Source organism: Leuciscus leuciscus (genome assembly GCF_965113295.1).
Source record: "Leuciscus leuciscus genome assembly, chromosome: 1".
NCBI classification, from domain to species: domain Eukaryota; kingdom Metazoa; phylum Chordata; class Actinopteri; order Cypriniformes; family Leuciscidae; genus Leuciscus; species Leuciscus leuciscus.
The window spans coordinates 7,481,861-7,493,861 of record NC_138725.1 but is presented as its reverse complement, the minus strand read 5'-3'; positions in this window follow the sequence as shown (position 1 = coordinate 7,493,861).

Genomic DNA, 12,001 nt, shown 5'->3' with positions numbered 1-12,001 from the left:
CAACTGAGACCGTGAGGTGATTGTCATTATTTGTTGTGGAGACCGTAACAAGACGTATTAATTTATATAAGGAACATGATGTTGGTTGCCTTATGGGCAAAGAAAATTTTTGAACTTCTGAAGGTCGTTAGACATGGTGGTGGCTAAAGATGAGAACAGCTTGTGATGAGTCAAGAGAAATTTCTGAAAAAACAAAGGTTAGGTGAATTGAGTATTTAAACTAAAGATAACCTTAGAAAAGATCATAGCATAATGTATTTTAGATTATTGTAATGGTTCTAATTTGAGTCAAATATTTGTATTTTGACATTTGTGAACTATTAAGGATTGACTATGACTATGATTATTTTAGTTACAGTCCTAGGAGGCTGTTGAAAAGATGATTTGCTTATAGTGAGAGAGAAAGAGACTGTTTGAGTGGACTGCTGAGAGACTGCTTGATACTCTGTCTGTCTTTCTGTTATCAGTCAGATAATGAACCAAAAACAATCCAGCTGACTTTTCTAAAATCAAATGAATAATGAACAGACATGCCTTGAAACTGGTAAAGAGGCCATAAATAAAAACATTAGAGTGTGACACCTGTAACGCCAAGGTCATGGGTTCAATTTCCGAGGGAAAGCAAGAACTGATAAGAATGTAAATGTGTACCTTGAAATGGAAGTCACTATGGACGTCTGATAAAAGTAAGAGAATTTTATTACGTTAAATTTATGCACGAGATGAGTGTCGTGCATAAAGAGGAGGATGAATATGCTCGTGGCGGGAACAAGAGAACGCACAGTAAAACAAGTGGTCAGATGAGCCTTTGAACTTTTTAGTATGGATAATTTGTATTCAGGCCACAAACAAAGACATTTCGGCCTCACAGGGGGGGCTAAACCCACTGTCTTCACAGCAGGCTGAGAGGTTATCTAGCTTTGACCTCATCGGTATGTGAGGACAGTAAAAGTCCAGGAGGAACCCACTGGTGGTCAGATAAGAGCCTTTCAACTCTTCAGGGGGTCAGAAGGACAATTTGGATTCAGGAAAGTCCAGGAGGGGTTAGAAGAACTCAGCGCATAACTTAACATTTTCATTTTGCAGGATGTCAGAACGGATTGAACCAAACAGAACCGATTCTGTATTGTTTTGTTAACATGAGCAACATGGGTTGAATGTTTTTCAGGGGAACAAGGACCCCGAGTGCTATTCAATGAGCAAGAAATTATCCGGTGATATGTTTCAGGTTGAAAATTTCACAGGTCACACCAAAGGGACGACAAGACAAGCGGTCACTAACAAAATCACTTAAGGTCTGCTTTCACAGGTGACAGCAGACAGTAAATGACTCATTCCAGTGGGGGTGCGATCGTGATCTAAGGGAAAATCTTGTAAGGATTTGAAAATGATTGAAGAGTGTTAGACCTGGGTCGAAGCATCTGACCTTAACCACACCAACCAACGTCAGCAACCCAAAACACCAACGCAAAGAATAAAGTGGGGGATCAATGATATGTGCTAGAAACTATCTACCCCGCCAACGTTGGAAAAATCCTCTCTACGGCATGCAAAGTGTCATATTGGTGAAGATGGAACGTCCATGAGGCGACAAGATGATCAACATATCTGGAGAAAATGTTAACCAATTAATGGTTGAAGAAAAGTTTTGTGATTTTTATTTGATTGAATCAAATTAGGGCTTAGTATTGATATAAATCTAATCATTTGACTTGTGCAAAGAAAAAATGTGTTTTCAGGTAGAAGATCTATTAATTAATGTGAAGTATGGTGATAAGAAAAAAAAGACGGTATGTAATGGAAGAGTCAGGGATAATTTCGAACAACGAATGATCAAATTATAAAACTTTTCGGGTTAGATTCTATTAAATAGATTTGAATTAAATATAGCTTTAGAAGTAAAACCATTTCCTGACAAAATATTGTGATTAATTGAAAAAGCTACAAAGACAAATACATAGTGTTATGATTGTATGTGTTATTCTGATAATTTTGTTATTAATGGGTACAGTCTATCCTAGGGATGAACAAAATATGCAGATGGTACGAGTGACGGAAGTTGCAATTATAATCATTTACGTTTTTCTTACTATATGCTTTGAGCTATGTCTGGGATGACTGAGGGTCTGGTTCTCAACCAGGAAAATGCGATAACAATGTTTGTTCATTTTTAGCTCGGTTTCAGAAAAAATGCTTATTTATTTGATACAAGCTTTTTACTTTTTCAAAGTTCAAGTAGAGTGATCAGGTATACGAGAATAAGACATGAAGGGCATAACTGTGATGTAAGAAACTTGAATTAATTCTAGTCTTATGTAAAGACTTGAATTGATTCTATTCTGAAGATTTAATAGCGTAATGGGTTTAATTAAAATTAGAAAACAAGGCTGAATTTTTATATATAGTTTATCAGAGAATGATAAAGAGGAGGAATATTGTTGTGGAAAAAATTAATCTTTTCTTTTGTTTTTATTTTCAATGATTTAACAAATGAATGCCATACATTCATTTGTCTGTATTTTGAGTTTATTTTATGATGTTAATACAGCTGCAGGGTGTGTGTGTGACTCAGAGGTGAGAAGATTAGGGGGTAAGGGGAGCCACAGGGGTTCCTCTGTGTCTTTTGTTTAGTGGGGGCTGTAAGAGATAGCTTTTGAAAGAGATAACACTATAAAAATGCGGGCCCACCTCTGCTCTGGGTCTCACTCCGTCTGCAGCTGGTCTGCGGGTGGACTGGGAACGTTTCTTGCAAGAAATAAATATCTTTTAAGAACAATTTGATCCTGATGTCTCTTATGCCTGATGCTGTTTTGTTAGTTACTTGTTTTTGCCTCAACAGAGTGTTTAGAGAGGTACTGGCATGGCTTTGAGTGTTTGCACAACTGAACTGGATGCAAAAAACCTTTTTGGTTCTACAGCTCAGTGTAAGTTGTATATATTTTGTAATTCTATGTTTATTATATTAGTAATTTAGTAAGTCATTTTAATTTATAAAGCACATTTACACACAGCGCAAAACTGACCAAAGTGCTGTACAATGAATAACTAAAAAGACAAGTAAAAAATAAAACGCATAGAATCAATAATCATAATTATATAACACATAAATAAAAAGAAAACCTTCAATACCAGGGCACATAACACAGAAATACAAAAAACAAACCGGAGTGCCAGGTTAGGGAACAAGAAAGGCCAAAGATTAAAAATGAGTTTTTAACCTAGATTTGAATGCAGCAATGGTGGGGGCAGATCTAATATCCTGGGGGAGCTGGTTCCACAATCGTGGGGCAGCAACTGCAAAAGCTCTATCACCCCTCTGTTTAAGCCGTGAGCGCGGCACAAGCAGGAGCCCTTTGAGGATCTCAGTGACCTTGAAACTGAGTCTGGCTGTACAAGGTCGGTGATATAAGGTGGGGCGAGCCCATTAAGTGCCTTAAAAACAAACAATAAGACTTTAAACTGAATCCTAAAAGGAACTGGGAGCCAATGCAAGGAGGCCAGAATGGGGGTGATGTGCTCGCGCCTCCTAGTGCCAGTTAAAAGATGCACTGCTGCGTTTTGTACTAACTGCAAACGTCTAAGTGATGATTGTGGCAGGCCAAGGTAGAGGGAATTACAATAATCCAGCTGTGATGTAATAAAGGCATAGATAACTTTCTCAAGATCATTAAAAAATAGGAATGGCTTCAGGTGGGAAATCATTCTGAGCTGGTAGAAACTATTTTTGACAACAGAACTAATCTGTTTGTCAAGGCAGAGTTCTGAGTCAAGAATGACACCCACATTTCTGGCATAAGGTTTGATAAATGGGGTGAAGTGACCTAAATGTTGTACCACAGTGCATCTTGCCTTGGGAGAACCAAAAATAATTACTTCTGTCTTGTCACTGTTTAACTGGATAAAGTTGTTAACCATCCAAGTTTTGATGTCTTCGAGACAGGCCAGAAGAGATCCCTGTATGTAATCCCTAGATTTTAGAGGCAAGTACAACTGTGAGTCGTCCGCATAGATATGAAAAGAGATGTTATGCTTCCTTATGATGTCACCCAGTGGGAGCATATACAGGCTAAAAAGCATAGGACCCAAGATGGACCCCTGAAGGGACCCCATAAAAAAACGTAAGCAGAAGATGAGGAGAACTTGCCAATAAATACTGAGGAAGTCATTTTATTGAGATAGGAACGGAACCAAAGCAATGCAGTCTCCCCAATGCCCAAAGGCGAAGGCGGCACTAAGATCCAATAATATCAGGATGGCATTATCACCTGAATCTAGTGTAAGAAGAAGATCATTGGTTACTTTGAGCAGAGCTGTTTCAGTACTATGAAGTGATCTAAAACCTGACTGAAAAGGTTCTAGTATATTGTGGGTGGTCAAAAAAAGGGAGCAGCTGTGACAGAACAGCTTTTTCCAGAACTTTAGAAATAAAAGGAAGCTTAGAAATGGGACGTAGTTATTTAGGCATTTAACATCGAGGTCATGTTTTTAGAGCAGGGGTTGGACAACCGCATGCTTAAAATATGTAGGGACAGTGCCGGATGCAAGACTTGAATTTAAGATGACCTGAATGGAGGGGCCGACTACATCAAAAGCATCCTTTATAATAGAAGAAGGGATAGAATCATAAGATGAAGTAGTAGGTTTCATATGTGATACTAAATTCCTCAGTTCAGTGAGAGAGATGGGCTGAAATTTGTTAAAAGTAGCCAGTGCCCCTGAGCAACCAGGCGGAGTAACATACTGTATGAAGTGGGGGTAAACATTGATCTAAAGTTCTCAATTTTATTAGTACAAAACTTAAGAAATTTCTCACAGGTATCAGTGGATACATCAACAACTGGGGAATTTGAGGGAGAATTTGAATTTGTTTGAGTGTTTACTGATCAAATCAGAGAGGTGCTTTGCTCTGGCTATTTTTGCTGCTGCCTGAAAAGAAGCTAATGCAGATTTAAAAATTTGAAAGGAAACATTAAGATGATCCTTTTTCCATTTCCTTTCAGCTTTACGACAGGCCTGCCTAAGAGAGCGCGTATCCTCATCTAACCAGTAATGAGATTTTAATTTGGAGAGAGTGTATGTGAAAGTTGCTACAGAGTCAAGTATGGAAGAGCAAGATGAGTGAAAAGGGGTAAATAATTCATCCGGACAAGAGGAGAACGATGCCGCTGTTGCAATAGTAGATGCAACCTTTCAACTAAAAAAACTATCAGAAAACTGAGCTTCAGTAAGAGAATGTATCTGGGGAGAGTAATGATCCTGAACTCTGACAGTTTGCAGGGGATTGAAAAGGGTGATGTCAAATATAATGGGCTTATGATCAGAGAAAGTGGCCTCCTCAATCACAATATTATCAACATTAAAACCATAAGATACAATTAAATCAAGTGTATGTCCCAGTTTATGTCTAGCTTTATCTATATGTTGCGTAAGGCCAAAGGCATCTATTACACCACAGAATTCGCTAACCATAGGTCTATCCGGACAGCAACACAAAATGAGAAAGAAAATCAGAGAATTCAGTTATAAAGTCTTTGTCTGGCTTAGGGGGCCTATAGATCAGTACACAAACCAATGGTGACATAACAGATTCTACAATTACACATTGCAGTTTGAAGGTGGAAAAACTCCCTGCTAACAATGTCCGTAATTTAAAATTGTTCCTAAAAACAAGAGCCACACCGCCTCCTCTTCCAACGCACCTCGGCGTGTCAATAAATGAACAATTAGTTGGCCAAAGTTCACTACAAACAGACGACTGGCCAACTCCAGCGCTAATCCATGTCTTGGTTAAAAACAGAGAATCCAGATTGTGACGAGAGAAAAAGTCATTCAGAACGAAATTCTTGTTAGACACTGACCTGCTATTGACCAGGGCCACTTTTGCATTTGAGTAGACCGCAGCCTGTGGGCAACGAGAGTATTCCAAAGGGCGGATGTTCAGTGAGGTTACACCACCGCTACGGATACCGCTACTGATCATTTTCATAATTTCAGCATCCCGGATAGCTTAGAAGAACTAGATATTGTGACAGAAATTCTTAACTCTCTCTTTTCCAGCACTTTAGACACAGTTGGTTCTTTTGCGCTTAAAGAAGATTAAAGAAAATAGTCCAACGCCGTGGTACAATGAGCACACTCGGGCCGCCCTAGCTGTCACCCCCCTTTTTGAGAATGGACATTAAAATGCACTATTCAAGCTTAAATGGTTGTAATTCAAGAATGCTTTGGAGTATAGACCCAAGTTTGGTCTTGTTTTAATGGGAAAAAATGCAGATTATTACTGAAGTGAAAGCACTTCATAAAATTAAAGTATGAAAAAGTTAAGGAAGTTTAAATTTACATTAAATCAAATATAATTTATTTAATATTTTTCTTTTATATAAAATATATATTTTACAAAATATGTTTTACAAAAAAATGACTATAAAATGAAAGCCATATATCTAACCAAGTTGTGTTCCAAATTTGAAGTTGATATCACAAAAATTGAAGTTCCCATGAGATTTTGTTTAGGCGTATTACCAAAAATAGCCACCGGGTGTCATTGAATTCCATTGAATTTAAATGTATGCATTCTACCATAACAAATTAATACATTTCTGTCCAAATATCACTTCTGTCACAAAACATGCAACCTTGAGACTCAGACCTTTCTGACAATATGTGTTTTGTCAAGATTAGAAAATATTTTGATCATAAATTATGAAACATGACGACGCCCAAAAGGGAAGGAGCCTGATAAAGTAATTTAGAGTACCGTTTCTATGGTAACACAATGTCCAATTTCAAAACAGTTTTCACAGGTAACTGCTAAAATATGTGATGTAATAAAAAAGGCAATAAAAAAGATAATATTATATTTTAGAGGATAATATGTATATTATACTTTTTAGAGGATAATATTATTTTATATATTTTTTTTTATTGACAAATACTAGATTAAATGTTGAACTTTTAGCATGAAAACCAAAGTTTCAATTATTAAAAGTGTGTGCGGAACGGAGGCCGCTTCCTTTCGGCGCCCATGTTAACCTATGGTGTCGTTCACACCAGACGCGGAGCGCCGCGGCCGGCCCGCGCCGTGGAGCGCCAGTTTCGGCGTCTGGTCTATTTTTTGCGCGAGCCGCGAGTGATTCGCGTCCATTCCGGCAGGAAGTCACACCAAGAAACACGAGACATCCGGTCAATTGTCAAAATAAAAGCAATTTTCAAATTAAAATACCGCGAGTGACAAATGCGATCATATTTGTGTATCTAAACAGACTTGAAAGATGAAAACAAACAAAGAAAAAAAACTATCTACCATATTCTCTCTCTGGCTGTGTGTGTGTCTCGACAACGGATTAATAAAAGAAGTGTACAAACTTCTTGGTTACAGAAACATGGTGTATTCATTTTATGAGGTTATTTACTTACCCATGATGTAAAAATAGCTCTGAATAAACAACAACTGAGCAGAAGCGCTTGTCGACCGCCGCGGAGAATACGCGTCTAGTGTGAACAGGCAGGCGCCGGACCGCGCGTGATTTTCCGTTCCGCGACGCTTCCGCATCCGGTGTGAACCAGGGGTAAGAGAGCAGCCAGAAAAATGGAGCGTTGCTGGAAGAAAACAAAACTAGAGGTATTTCGCATTTCATGGAAAGAAAGCTTGATTACTTACAGGGAGGCCTTAAAAGCTGCTAGATCTGCTTATTTTTCAAACCTATTAGAAAAAAATAAACAAAACCCTACGTATTTATTTGAAATAGTGACTAAACTAACGAAAAATAAATCTTCAACCCCAGATGTTTCCAAGCAGCACAGCAGTAATGACTTTATTTTTTGAAAATTATAACTATGCAACCGTCTACTACAGTATCGCATCAGGCAGTGCATTGTAGTGTCCTTGAAGAAAAATTTGATTCATTCGTTGCTATAGGAGAGGAAGAATTTACCAAACTCGTTAAATCATCAAAATCGACAACATGTATGTTAGACCCTATACCAGGGGTCGGGAACCTATGTCTCGCGAGCCATATATGGCCCTTTTCCGGATTTTATATGGCTCTCCAATTTTCAAATGTTGACTGTAAATACACCCTTGAACATGATGATAAAATTATTTGTAAACTATTAGCATATTTGATTAATGTATAATTATGAATGTGTAAAATTAAATTAAATATGTGCAAAATATTTAGGTAAGAGACTCTCAGCTTAATATGACACTGCATGAAAAGAGGTGTATCCGGACCAGTATACTCCTGTATACACTGCTGGAATTCGGAATAATCCAGGAGTATACTGGCCAGATAGCTCAAATTCCATGGGTCTGTATATATCCGTATACATCCGAAATGATACCAAATCGGATGTATGTTGTGGACGTATACTTCCGTGCTACAGCCATTTGTTGCCATGGCAAGTAATCCCATCAAAGTTTTTTCAAGAGAACATTTTCACACCTTTGTGCACCTTTTGGCCTTCCCCCCTATTGGTCCTTTTCTTTTAAAACCACTCCCATTACCCAGACCACTATTGGAGGACAGGACACATTGAAAACCCAGGAAAGTGATTTGATTGGTTACTTTTAGAACATAGCCCACTCTAGGCCTTATCGCACAGTGATTTGATTGGTTATAGGCCAGCTATGCAGATATTGCTCAGTATACACTAAACCCCCCTTCCCCCAATTTTAATACATTCAAATATAATTTTAAAAACACACAAAGAACAATGAGAAAGTCTGACATTTGTATTAAGGTAAATAAAACATTCCAAAGAGCATTATAAACAAGCATTAAAAAGGAATGGGGGAACAAAAATATTTGAAGGGATGAAAATGTAAAGGAACAAAAACAAATATAACATGAACATTCCAAAGAACATTTAAAATGAATGGGGAAAAAGAAATGTGAACAAAGGTGTATAAAGGAATAAAATACAAAACGTGGAGATAAGCAACATGCACATCAAAAAGGAACAAATATACAAAGTATACAATATAAAACGAGATCAATAAATAAATATAGAAATTAAAGTGTATATAAAATATATGTAAATATTCATTTTTCAAACTGCCATGATGCACTGGTGGTGTGACGTAGTGTGGGTCAGCCTCTAGTCTGGTTTGTAGTACCTGGCAGAGAGCAGATAACTCTGTGGTTCTGTTTGGTGGAGATCTCACCATCCACACTATCCTTCCATCAACAATAGCATCTTCATCAGACATCAGTTCTATTGTTGCAGTCTTCCACAGTTCCCTTTCTGTGTTGGTTTGTACAACACTGGACCTGGGGCTCGTTCTTCGTACGTCGCTAACTCAGTTAGCTGGATTTGATTGTTGACGATTTGGCATGATCTTGGATTGTTTGGTTCTTCGACGCTCATCCTGGACTTGCTGTCATAGCAACAGGTGCGCAAACTTGAACCTGCTCGGGAGCAGGCTTATTTCATGTAAACAGGATTAGATCCCGGCTTCATAAGCGGAGCTGATACGGGAAGTCCAGCGCAGCGCGATAGTGCACTTTCTGAGATGTATATATTTTTCTCGTGACTCGTGAGATTGTCGTTTACATTATAAAATTGTTGGAAACGCACATTTATTTTCGACTTGTCGGAGTCGGGCTTTAACTACAGCACAAACTGTTTGCATTGCCCTATGATTATTTGCGAGTGGCTCTTTCCTTTACACTATTGGAGATGCGGAGAACTTGATGGAAAGTGCCGTCTGTCGTGTCATTCGGAGTTTACCTGGCGCTTTTAGGTTTAAAAAACAGTTTTAGGTTTTTAAGACCCAATGTTGTAAAGCAGTTTTTTTAACGCAGTTGTTTTTTTGTTTTTTTTTGGCTATCATTTTTTATGAAGATCATGCAATCATGACCATGCCGATTACAGTATGTCACTCAGGCTTCACTAACGTGATTGGTACCATAGACTATAGGCTTCCATAGACTGCCATCAAGGCCTCAATGAAGGGGATTATGTGAACAGAAAGGGGGTTCACAATGTAAATGTGCAGCCCAGTTACTATTGGGAGTCTTAATATTCCAGATTAATAATATTATATCAAATAAAAAAAGTCAGTTGACTAAAATCTTCCATATCACAAATGTGAAAGCAAAATGGCCAGGATCTGTGCATGACTTAAGAATTTTCAGAAATTCACATTTATGCACATTATTTGAAAGTGGTAAGGAAAGTTCCACAATTAAATATCAAATATTACATACACTTATGCTGATCCTAACAGAACTGCATTTCTTCATAGGTGATTATGACATGTTCCTGCCTGCAGACAGGTGTTTTATGACCCCATCCCTGACCCAAACCAGTTACAATGCAGCTCTAGCCAGGACAAGGGCACAGTGTCTGATAAGTCTGAGGTTTGCACACCTGACAGGGCCTGGGACATTGCTGCATGTGCCATATTACACAACATTGCCCAAAAAAAAAACTTTTCATTATAATATAATGAAAAGTTTAATAAAAGACCAATAAAATAATAATACACTTTTCATTAAATGTTTAATAAAAGACAAATATGCTTAGTTCCTTGAGTTTTATTTCAATTGTTCTTTGTAAAGAAAAGCCAGTGGTCAAGTGCCTGCAACAAGAGATATTAGACACATGCCTCATGCAACAAATAAAAAGGAAAAGTTGTCTATCCACTGCCCACCTGTAGGCCTATGTCTCCTCTGTCTGTGCAGACTCTTCTGTAGGCCTTTCTGTAGATGTGGAATCCTGACACTTATATTGCAGCCATAAAGCATACAAGTATAAATGAAGTAAAGTTCTTTATGCACTTGCAGGTAGGCTAGTTCCTCCATATGACAGTTATCTGAGAGGGTTTATTCACCGTCCAGTGAAATGGAAACAAATGGACATTACAAAGTCTTATACTTTCTTTCCTTTGGAAAGTTATAAAAAAAATGTCCACTTACTGCACATATTTCAGCCACCACTTTCTTGGGAACAGATACAAGTGTTGGTGTATTATGTAAAAGTGCACAAAAGAGGAAAACACAATGTCATTATATGAACTACACTCTGGAAAAATATTTTTACATTAATATAAGTTTATTAGTTTTCACTTTCACAAGTCAAAGCAATTCATCATTACTCAAGATTTAACAGTTGAAATGACTATACGGCCTTAATTTAATGCAGCAAAAATTATTTTACAGTGTAGGCTACTAAGATCTTTTCTTCTTTTTTTTTTGCACAGCCTTTTTCTTGGTTGCTTTTATAAACAGCCAACCATTTATTTAACAGTGTCTTTTATAAAAGAGACTATAATATAACAAAAAAATTACCATTATGTAGAATATTTTTGTACTTCACTTTTGTTTGTTCCCATGTTCTAGTGTGGTGACTCTGACATTACAATGAACAAAGTAATTATGCAATTATTCAAATACAAAAATATAGGCTAATAAGTGATAAAAACATCTAACATGGCCACTTCTAACGGATTTAAATTGTCTGCTACTTTTTGCCAGCCCTCTCTCCTGGCTTTTGCAGACTTTGAGGTGTTCCCTGGCGTTTTGATTAAACATTAAAATTCCGAATAAACTTCGACTATTAGTTCTTGCTCTGCTGCGGAGAAAAACTGTGCGCGCTCTTTGGCCACGCTGAACAGCCAATAGCAGCGTTGCTGATCAATGTTTCTACTATCGATACATATCCCCTTTTAACCAGCGCATGAACGCGCAATTATCTCAGATAACTCAATCCAGCGATACTAATCCTATCCGGCAAGTGTGTTCGAAGAACCGAGTTAGCCAGATCATGATTAGCACGATGATATTATCTTGGATGTGTCATTTGATCTCGGATGTAATAAGCAACGTACGAAGAACGAGCCCCTGGTCTCCAGCAACTGCAAAACATGACAGTAATTTAACCACTAAAACACAGAGAGGAGGACAGTTACATTCTGAAGAAAAAAAAACAAAAAAAAACTGCTTAACCAGTTTCTTAACTTACCCGTCTCTTTCGTTGACGGTTCTTTGCAGTGTTC